The 10,407-nt window shown below is 47.2% G+C and overlaps 1 long non-coding RNA gene across 4 annotated transcripts in view; it reads right to left on the bottom strand.

The window, feature by feature from the left end:
* Nucleotides 1-4,729: 4,729 nt before the first annotated feature.
* Nucleotides 4,730-10,407, bottom strand: part of LOC115941843 (uncharacterized) — a 31,288-nt gene continuing 25,610 nt past the window's right edge. For all 4 annotated transcript variants that reach the window (XR_014139404.1, XR_014139403.1, XR_014139400.1 and 1 more), the window contains one exon: nucleotides 4,730-5,700. This is a non-coding gene — a long non-coding RNA (uncharacterized LOC115941843). The remainder of the gene's footprint in view (nucleotides 5,701-10,407) is intronic.

The following is a 10,407-nucleotide window of genomic DNA, read 5'->3' as shown; positions in this document are numbered from 1 at the left end:
CCCTCTCCCTCTGCCCCTCCCCCCACCCCATCCCTGCTCATGTTCTCTCCCTCTCTCCCTCTCAGACGGACAAATAAAATCTTTAAAAAAAAAAAGAGAGTGTGCAGAATCTGGAGTCAAATTGTTCGAATTTCAATTCAGCTACTTATTAGTTTGTAGGAACCAGGCGGGTGGGTCGCTTAACCTGACTGGCCCTCAGTCATCTCTTAACCCCGGGAAAGATACCTTCTCCATCAAGTTCTCATGAGAGATCATCTGAAAAACATACCTAAACTCATTTTAACCATATTCAGGGCAGAACAACCAGGACTAAGAGCCCAGAAATGAGAACAGAGATCTTGAGAAGGAAAACAGTAGCTATCTTTAAGTGTTTGGGGGAAAAATAGGAGAACTGTTTTTCTGTGTTGCTCTAAAAGATACCTTTGAGACCAATCGGTAGAAACATTTGTGGTGGAAATGTCTTTCAATTTGCCATAAGGAAGAACTGGTTCAACTCAGACCACTTGTGAAAAGCCTCGCGTGAGCCAGGGTCGGAGGTCATGCACAACCACCTGCCAGAGAGTATAGTCAGAGCTGTCTCGCCGGGGAGTTATTCTGGGTCAGTGGTTCTGAACCCCGGCTGTTCATCAGAGGCACAAGGAGAGCTTTCCCCATGCAGGTTTCATGTCCACATGCAATCCCGATGAGTCTGGACAGGTCAGGGGCCAGAATATGTATTTTACACTTGTTTGCCAAGAGACTGATGAAAAGCCAGGCCTGGATATCTCTGGCTTATGATCTCTCTGTTGCCTTGAGTTTAAGAATCTATAATATGATATATGCTGAGTTGGGCACCCAGGTGGCTCAGTCGGTTAAGCATCTGCCTTCGGCTCAGGTCATGATCCCAGAGTCCTGGGATCGAGCCCCACATCGGGCTCCCTGCTCAGTGGGGAGCCTGCTTCTCTGCCCTTCCCCTGGCTTGCGCTCTCTCTCTCAAATAAATAAATAAAATCTTTTTTAAAAATGATATATGCTGAGTTGAATTTTGAAGAGGGGAGCTAGTGTAAACTAGGGCCAGAGTGTCTCTGTAGGAATGGAGAAGGGGGATAAAGGGGTTACCCCATTCCTGCAACAACCCAAGGGTGGCCAGGATCCTCAGAGACGCTGCTGCCCTCTGACAAGGGGACACGCAGGTATAGGTCAAGTTCCTACAAATCACCAGCATGTATTGTCTTTGAAAACCATCATCACAAACAATCCCTCCCCAGTAGAATCATAGAACATATTCCATTTTGAGCAGTAAGCGAGGTCTTAGACAAAACTAAAGGAAAGGGAGAGGGGAAGATGCTAGGGCTAATGAAGAGAGCAGAGGAGAGGTGCAGCCTTTCGTACTTTTTAGTTGGAAGAAGATGTTATTTCAGGCAACGAGACATTTAAGAAATGCCATTAATTGTTTGTTGCTGTCACCGATGAGAAGAAGGTGGACAGGCAGGGAATGGACCTTTTAAAATTAGCCATAGTTAAAAAGTAAGGAGGGAGAGCCTGGGTGCCTCAGTCAGTTAAGCATCCAACTCTTGATTTCAGCTCAGGTCATGGTCTCAGGGTCATGGGATCGAGCCCCACAGTGGGCTCTGCACTCAGTGGGGAGTCTGCTTGGGGTTCTCTCTCCCTCTGCCCCTCCCCCTGCCCGCGCATGCACTTGCACTCTCTCTCTCTCAAATAAATAAATATAAAAAAGTGAGGAGGAGTTCCTAGGCCTGCGGGGTGGGTGTAGCTTAGAGTATTAAATACTAGTCAATTACTGGTTACAAGTCACCTGAACTCAGTAAGCAACTCTCTGTTATAATATTGAGATATTGGCTTATTCTCAGAGCAGCATGGGCAAAGAAGGACACCTAAAGAGCTTGAGAATGCAAATGTACACCAAACATTGTGTGCGTGGCTGCATAAGTTGGTCTTCTGCATATTTTTACTATTTTTGAACTTTACATGGACCCTATTGTAATCAATAGAATACATACGTAGTCACTTAAAAAACATTACTGGACTCACAGCAGTTTTCATCCCCAAGATCTGTCCTAGTCGATGGGACCAAATACAAGGACATCTGGGCATGGGCCAACCTTCTCCTGCTTGCAGGAGCCAAAACTGAGTTCCATAGGTTAGGAGGGGCCTGTCTGTGTTCATTTTTCTCCCATACACCCTGCAAATAGCCTTCCCTGGCTTCGCCTGGAGCCAGCTCTTCAGGTGTCAGGAGATGGGAGATACAGAAAGGGGCTGGAGGAAAAAGCACAGCTGTAGCCGCCTTCCTTTGGTGGTGGGGAGGTCTGCTTCCCACCAAGTAAAAATCTTCATACATTTTTTTTTTCCAGCAAACAGCTCTCTGAGGCTACCAACATAACAGAAATAAAGTGTAATTTACTTTATTTTTAAAAAAGAAGACTGCTATTAGAAAACCAAAGAATTATCAGGAAGAGGATTGCCTGAATCCTTCATCACTTTAAAAAGTAATCGTTGATTTTCTACGATGTGTGAGGTTTGTAAACTGCCCTCCAGGAGTTTACAAGAGAGTGGGGATGCCACCAGAAAAGGGATGGAGAAGAAAGGTTATGCATGCCCAAAAGTCAGACCCAGTAACTTATTAGCTTCTATTAAATTAGATTATAGATGTACAATTTGAAAACCTTTTTCAAATGATGAAATTCGGTGCTGGCACATTGCTGAAAATGATGCACCCCCCCCACACCCCCCCGCATGCTGGCAGCCTAAATTGATAGAGTCCTTTACCAAAGCAATTTAATGGTGCATTCAAGAACCTTAAAATGTTCAGGCCCCTTGATCCAAACACTTATGGGAATTTTATTTTGAGTAAATAAGCCAAAGGAAGTTAAAGTTATATGCAGAAATAATTTCATTGTGCACAATTTCTAATATCAAAACTTTAAAAGCAATATTGAAACTTTAGAAGCAATCAAAAGGCTTTAACAATAGAGGAATATAAAAGTAAATCATAGTGAGGCTACTCAACAAAATACTATGTAGCCTATAAAATGTCAATAATAAAGAACTATAGAAACATGACGAATGCAGAAGATAAAGCACTGAGTGAGAAAAAGCACAATTTAATAGTGTATCAATGCGGGGCACCTGGGTGGCTCAGTCGTTGGGCGTCTGCCTTCGGCTCGGGTCACGGTCCCTGGGTCCTGGGATCGAGCCCCGCGTCGGGCTCCCTGCTCGGCGGGAGGCCTGCTTCTCTCTCTTCCACTCCCCCTGCTTGTGTTCCCTCTCTCACTGTGTCTCTCTGTCAAATAAATGAATAAAATCTTTGAAAAAAAAAAAAATAGTGTATCAATGCCATAATTATAGTGGAATAAAAATATATCACCTATATTACCTACGAATAGGGGCTGAACAGAAACATGAAAAAAATACAAACAACTTTATTTATTGTTAGGAATTTTTGTGTGAACTTACCTGTTTTTAGCCTAGAGTATGTTCACATCATGATAAAGCTCGGGACCCAAAAGAAAGTCCGAATGTGAGCACAGAAAGGATTTCCTCCTCTACTTGCATATTATGGATTCGAGAGGCCATTATCACGAATTCTCAATCTAAACATGTCCCTCTCCTCAGGTGGAGGGAGAAACTTGAACTCACAGTACAAGACACTGAGGTGGTAGAGTTTTCTCGCAAATATGGCGTGGTGTCTCCCTCCCGGTCTAGAAGGAGATAAAAAGCAGTGTCCGACACTTGTTATAACCGGGAAACCAGCCGGTCTCATGTAAGCCTCACAGAAACCCTCTGGAATGTGTTCTTTCCAAAGGAGAAAAGAGGGGCGCCTGGGTGGCTCAGTCGGTTAAGCGTCTACCTTCAGCTGAGGTCATGATCTCAGGGTCCTGGGATCGAGCCCTGTGTCAGGCTCCCCGCTCAGCAGGGAGCCTGCTTCTCTCTCTGCCTTCCCCTCCCCCTGCTTGTGCGCTCTCTCTCTCTCTCTGACAAATAAATAAATAAAATCTAAAAAACAAAAAAAAACAAAGGAGAAAAGAGACTCCTGCTTTCCATAGGCAAAAACAAATCTCAGAGAGGTGATCTGGTTTGCCCAAGATCACACAGCAAGTTGCTAGTGGGAATGATTTTCAAACTGAGTCCAAAGCCTTCTCGCTCTGCTCTCCAGACCACTTGCACGGCACCTCAGGAGAAGATGGATGTGCATCGTCTAGGATGAAGCCCAAGTCGGTGTGCACATGGGCTGTCAGCCCTCTTGGCCCTTGAGATTTTCCGCCAGTGTTCTCAATCCTGCTTGTGTATTACAGTGGTCTGGAGGTGAATTTTAAAATTTTTGGTTCCCGGACCTCACCTCCAGAGATTCTGATTTAATTGGTCTTACGTGGACCTGAGTAAGACAAGGGTGTGTTATAAAAACTCCCCAGATGATTCTTCACAGAATAAGGGCTGAGAACCACTGGTTTAGGCCCTTTGCATTTCCAGACTTTATCCTGGAAGCCTTACAACTGGCTCCACAATTTGAATGAAAAGAGCATTCCAGGGGCACCTGGATGGCTCGGTTCGTTGGGCAACTGCCTTCGGCTCAGGTCATGATCCCAGGGTCCTGGGATCGAGCCCCATATCGTGCTCCTTGCTCGGCGGGGAGCCTACTTCTCCCTCTCCCTCCCCCTGCTTGTGCTCTCTCTCCCTCTGTCAAATAAATAAATAAAAATTCTTAAAAAAAAAACAACAACATTCCATTCACTCTTTTTACTTTTTATTGCAGTAAAACACACATGACATAAAACTGACCATGTGAATCATTTTAAAGAGTTCAGTTCAATTGCATTAGGTACATTCACAGTGTTGTCCACCCATCACCTCTGTCTAGTTCCAGAACGTTTGCATCATCCCAAATGGAAACCCAATAGGCAGTGGCTCTCCATTCCGTCCTACCTCCTGGCAACCCCCAATCTGCTTTCAGTCTCTACGAATTTGCTTCTTCTGGGCATCTCCTATCCGTGGAATCGTGCACCATGTGGCCCCAGCAGGCCCCAGCTGGCTGCTTCCTTTCCGCATAATGCCTTCCCGGTTCATCCATGTTGTAATGTGTGTCAGTATCGAGTTCCTTTTCCTGGTGGAATAGTATTCCACTGTATGGACATACCACCTTCTGCCTGTCCATTCACCTGTTGATGGATATTTGGTTGTTTCCATCTTTTGGCTTCCATTCCCTTTTCTCCCCAGCTCTGAAGTCCCTTAGGGCACAGAAGACCTGGAGAGGAAGAGCTGTCTAAGTCAAGTTGCTGGAGTAGGCTTGTGGTTTTCAAAGTGTGATCTCCCAACCAGGAGCACTTAGGAACTCGCTAGACATGCAAAATCACCATCCCTGCCCCAGACCGACTGAATCGGAGTCTCTGGGGAGAGGCGGTTATAAGACTCTGTGTTTTAACACGTCTCGCAGGTGACTCAGGCACAGGCTGAAGTTTGAGAACCACTGTGTTACTGACTCCGGCTGGGGTTCCGACTCAAGGCGCGTTTGCTGCCTTCGCTCAGGTCAAGCTGCCCCACAGTGCACACAAAGCACCTTGAGAGAAGCGCGGTCCAGCCCTGGGCAGCCTCCCTGGAGGTGCGGTCGTAACACCCGGTCTGTCGGGATCCAAGTTGCTGGTGTCACCGAGTTCAGCTGGTGCATGAGACGAGGTTGACACGACTCCCTTGTGTTATCACAGCTCTCTGTAATAAACAAACACATGTTGTAAGAAAATCGACTTAATTAGAGAGCTGCATCCTAGCAGTTTACATTGTTGAGTGTCTCATACACAGGGAACCGCAATCAACACGCTCACTTCAGAGAAGCTACCAGAAAACAATTGGCAAGGGATCCACAGTCCTCGGCTTTCTGCTTCTCCTTCCCGTTTGGGAGGACCCCTGCTCTACCCACCAGCCTGCTCACCTGTCCATCCCGGGGGCCAAGGGTCGCGGGAGCTCCGCACCTGTGCTCAGGCTGTTTCTCCTCCCTGTGACACCCCCCTCCTCGCCCCCCGCTCATCCGTTCCCACCCACCCCTCTTATTCAGCCCCACTTCCACCTTCTCTCCTGAAAGCCCAGGGGGGCCATGCCAGACGACAGCCATCTCTTCCCCCTGGTTTTCGGTGCCTCCATCCCTTAGTTAGTCATATCATATGGCCATCTTCTGTTTGGGGTCACTTTAAAAAAAAAATAGACACCGGGATGCTGGGTGGCTCAGTTGGTTAAGCATCTGCCTTCAGCTCAGGTCGTGATCCCGGGGTCCTGGGATCGAGTCCCGCATCAGGCTTCCTGCTCAGTGGGGGTCTGCTTCTCCCTCTCCCTCTCCCTCTGTGCTCTCTCTTTCAAATAAATAAATAAAATCTTAAAAAGAAAATAAACATGCTATATGAGCCTTGATGAGACTTTAGGGGTGAGAAAATCAAGCTCTGGGAGTGGCCTGGGAAATAAAGGGGAAAATGAAGAATGAGCTAAACTCTGTTCTGTAAGGAAGTAACTGGCATTTGAGGGTTGGAGGAACAAGTCAGCGGGGCAGACAGCAGCTCCTGAGGAAGAGCAAGCCCGTGAAGGTGATGCCAGGCTAGGGCCTTAAGGGAACATGGTCAGTAATCCTGATAAGGGACAGGACATTTGGCTTTTTCCTACTGCCTCTACTCTGCTGTGCCCCAGTTCCTCTGCTTAGACCATGCACAAAGCTAAGGCACAAAGGATAAGGGAATTGGGGCTTTGTACAGCAGAGGGTGACATGGGCAGGGAAAACAAGCTCAAGCCCCAGTGGGCTGAGCAGGAGACCAGTAGCCCTCAGAGACAGTCTCTGGAAATCCTGAGGAGCACTCGGATCGCACAGAAGGGCAGAACGGAACTCTGCCGATTACTCCACTTCACAAGAAGAGGATGAGCCCAGAAGGCTGGACCACTGAGGATCCTGCTTGTTTTACAATTATGATCACACAATGTCTACCGTGCAGAAATGGCACAAATGCTATATTTGGCCTTTCTGGATCATTCTGCTGTGATGGTGGTTGAGATAGGGGGGCTTTAGGAGTGCTTCCTGCCAGATAGTTTAGAGGGCCAATATTTTAGGCAAAAATCAATAAAAGGGATGTGCATTGAGTATCCTATGGGTGCCATATATTCATTTTTTTGAAATAGCCAAAACAGGAACTTCACTGCCTTGACACTTTTTCAGACTAAAATTATTGCAGCCATGATACACAGAGAATTTTGGGTCCTTCATCATCCATATGTCCGTGCATTCAAGTGGACTGAAGATCCCTTTCTTTTTTTTAGATTTATTTATTTTAGAAAGAGAGGGAGCGAGCGCGTGCATGGGGGCAGGGGCAGAGGGAGAGAAGCAGACTCCCCACTGAGTGCAGAGCCCCACATGGGGCTCAATCCCACCACCCTGAGATCAGAACCTGAGCCGAAACCGAGAGTCAGATGCTCAACCGAGTGAGCGCCCCTGAAGATCCCTTCCTAAGGTGGATCTTGGACCTATTCCCCTGTTGCTCTCCCCTTTTCTGAGCCAAGGTCATGAATACTTCAGTTCAAGCCCTTCGATAATCTGTTATTTTTATCCCATCTTGGCCAACAGAGAAACCACACCACACCGCACTAACTGAACCCTCAGAATGTCTGCTCCTCAGGAACTTCTCAAGATGTAGACATTCTCTTGAACTCACTGCTGCCCAGGATCTGTCAAAGGCTCAGCTGACAAGGACCGTTACAAGGATGTTGAGTCCAACCAGTTTTCCAGAGCGAGAGGGGCAGTGTCAAGGGCCCTGGAGCCTGCCTGCCTAGGTGTGAAGCCTGGCTAGAGATCATGAGCTCTGCGACCCTGGGGAGGGCTCTTAACATTTTCTATGGGCCTCGGTTTACCCATCTGCAAATTAGGGCTATCGGAGTACCAATCTCACATGGTTGCAGTGAGACTTAAGTGAGGTGATCCATGCAGAGAGCTCAACACCCTCCTGGCACTTAGTAGTGCTCGGTGAGCATTAGCCATTGCTGCCCCTGGTTAAGCCACTACCGCGTCATTCTCTGCCTGGGAATGAAAATTCATCATCATCATTATCATCCGCTGAGCCACTGAGCACCTTCTGTAGGCCAGGCCAGTGCTAGGAGCTTTACGTGAAGTGTCACTGACGTTTGCCACCAGGGATACGTGATCGCCAATCTCAACGATTTACAAACGATCCATAAAGATAAAGAAACCCCGGGGCAGGAGGATGGTGGGATCCATCCAGGTCCCTGGGGAGGGGAATGGGATGGGCTGGGAATCCGGCCACATCATCACACAGCCCTGATTGATGTTCTTTCCTAGAAGGTTAGGCATTTCTGTGTACTGTCACAAGTCCTTGAGGGAACGAGTTGTGGGATAAATAAATGAATCACATTTTATTTTTTTTTTAAAGATTTTATTTATTTATTTAATTGACAGAGAGAGAGAGACAATGAGAGAGGGAACACAAGCGGGGGGAGTGGGAGAGGGAGAAGCAGGCTTCCTGTTGAGCAGGGAGCCCAATGCGGGGCTCGATCCCAGGACCCTGGGATCATGACCTGAGCCGAAGGCAGATGCTTAGCAACTGAGCCACCCAGGCGTCCCAAAAGAAGCACATTTTAAATGATGCCTTCTCTTGCTAGTTCCTTTATTTAACCAGTGGGACTAGGAGTGTGGTGTCTGATGCTTCCAAGTCCCCTGAGGGACCCAGGACACCCTGACTAATAGCCCTGGTGAAAATGAAGATCAGGAAGCAGCAAAAGCACAAGCCAGTGGGGCCCCTGGTGCCAGGGACATGATTTGTTGATGACGAGGGCCTCGGAAGCAATACCAGGACTGATGGTGTCTGCGTTCTCGGCCTTGCCACTACTTGCTCCAGCCTGGTGATGTCTTCAGCTTACTTCCCACGGGAAGTGCGGGATTGGGAGATGTTCCCACACGTCCCTGGAGGCGGCAGCATGACATAGCAGATAAGAACCAGGCTCTGGCGTCTCTGGCCTTCTGGCTGTGCCTCAGTCTCCTTGTCTATAAAATGGGTATGCTAAGAATACTAAAGCCCCCTCATGGGGAGGTAATGCAGTCTCCTGGTTAAGACCACAGAGCCCAACTGTCTTCGAATCCAGGCTCTGACACGAGCTGAAGGACCCTGAGCAAGTTTTTTAACCTTTCTGAGTCTAGGTCTTCATCTATAGAATAAGGATGCTGGTAGCTACTCCTTCCGAAGAGAAATAACATAAATTAATATATAATCGTATGATTTCAACTATGCGTGGCACGTGGTAAACACCATATTAACAGTCGGCTGTTCCCATTGCTATTATTATACATGTGAAGTGCTTAGAGTGGCCGGCAATGGCCGCTAGCTGTCATCCCTCCCTGATTATGAAGACAGCAGCAAGCAGCACTCGGAAACTTCGGTCTCCCCCAGTGTGGGCAAGGGCAGGAATTAGTGAGCAGCTCTTTGTGTGGGAAACTTGAGTATGAATCCTCCCAAGCCCTCTGGCCTTGACAAAAAAAGGAGGGAAGGCTGGAAGGAGGGAAGAGGGTGAGGACGAACCATCTTAGATGCACCTGGTGGAGGCTTTCTCAAGGCAGAGAGAGCCTCGACCTTTGAATTTCCAAACTAAATAAACCCATGAGCTCAACTCTTCAGCAGTCTGTCAACAAATGAGCTCCATAGCCTGAAGAGGGAGAATGTGTTTCTTATGTAAATCCACATGAACAAATAGAACACATTCTTCTTCCTGTTCCAAATAACCCAGCCTGGGAACAAGAAGTCAACATCTGGTTAAGCAGGGGTGAGGTTGCGGCGCAGGTGGAGTCCATAGGGGGCTTCCCACCACCTGCTCCTCACAGCTCCCGTTCTCCTCTCTGCACTCCCAAATCATTTTCTCTTATTGTCATACCTCCAGGCACTGAAAGCTACCTTGGCAAATTAGAGATGAGGTCAGAAATAGACACAAGGATGTTACTGAGAAGAATTTCTAAGGAGAGAAAAGCATCTATGGAAACAGAAGCTGGAGTAGAGCAAAAAAGAGAGTTTTAAGACTCCAGGTAAATAAACACAAGCATGATAGAGAAAAACATAGGAGAATATGATCCAAGAATCAGGATGTATTATTATGTTTATTACTGAACCTTTTTAAAAATGGTCACTGTGCACCAAGCCTACGTGCATCCTCTCATTTGATCTTTGAAGATGGATGCTATGACCCTCATCACTTTTTAGATGGGGAAACTGAGCTTTAGAGAGGCTTGGAGATTTACCTGCTCATCACTGTGCCCTGTGTGAGTGAGGAAAGATTGGAGAAGATTCACAAACGATCATAAAGATAAAGAGGAATCTGAAATTCACAGCTTTTATCAAGAGGCTAGAAATCCTAGAATTGTTTAGCGTAGTGAAAAGAGGACCC

Source organism: Leptonychotes weddellii, chromosome 12 (genome assembly GCF_054177405.1).
Source record: "Leptonychotes weddellii isolate Sample4059 chromosome 12, ASM5417740v2, whole genome shotgun sequence".
NCBI lineage: Eukaryota > Metazoa > Chordata > Mammalia > Carnivora > Phocidae > Leptonychotes > Leptonychotes weddellii.
Note: the sequence above shows the minus strand (reverse complement) of the source record. Positions and strands in the feature narration are given on the sequence as shown.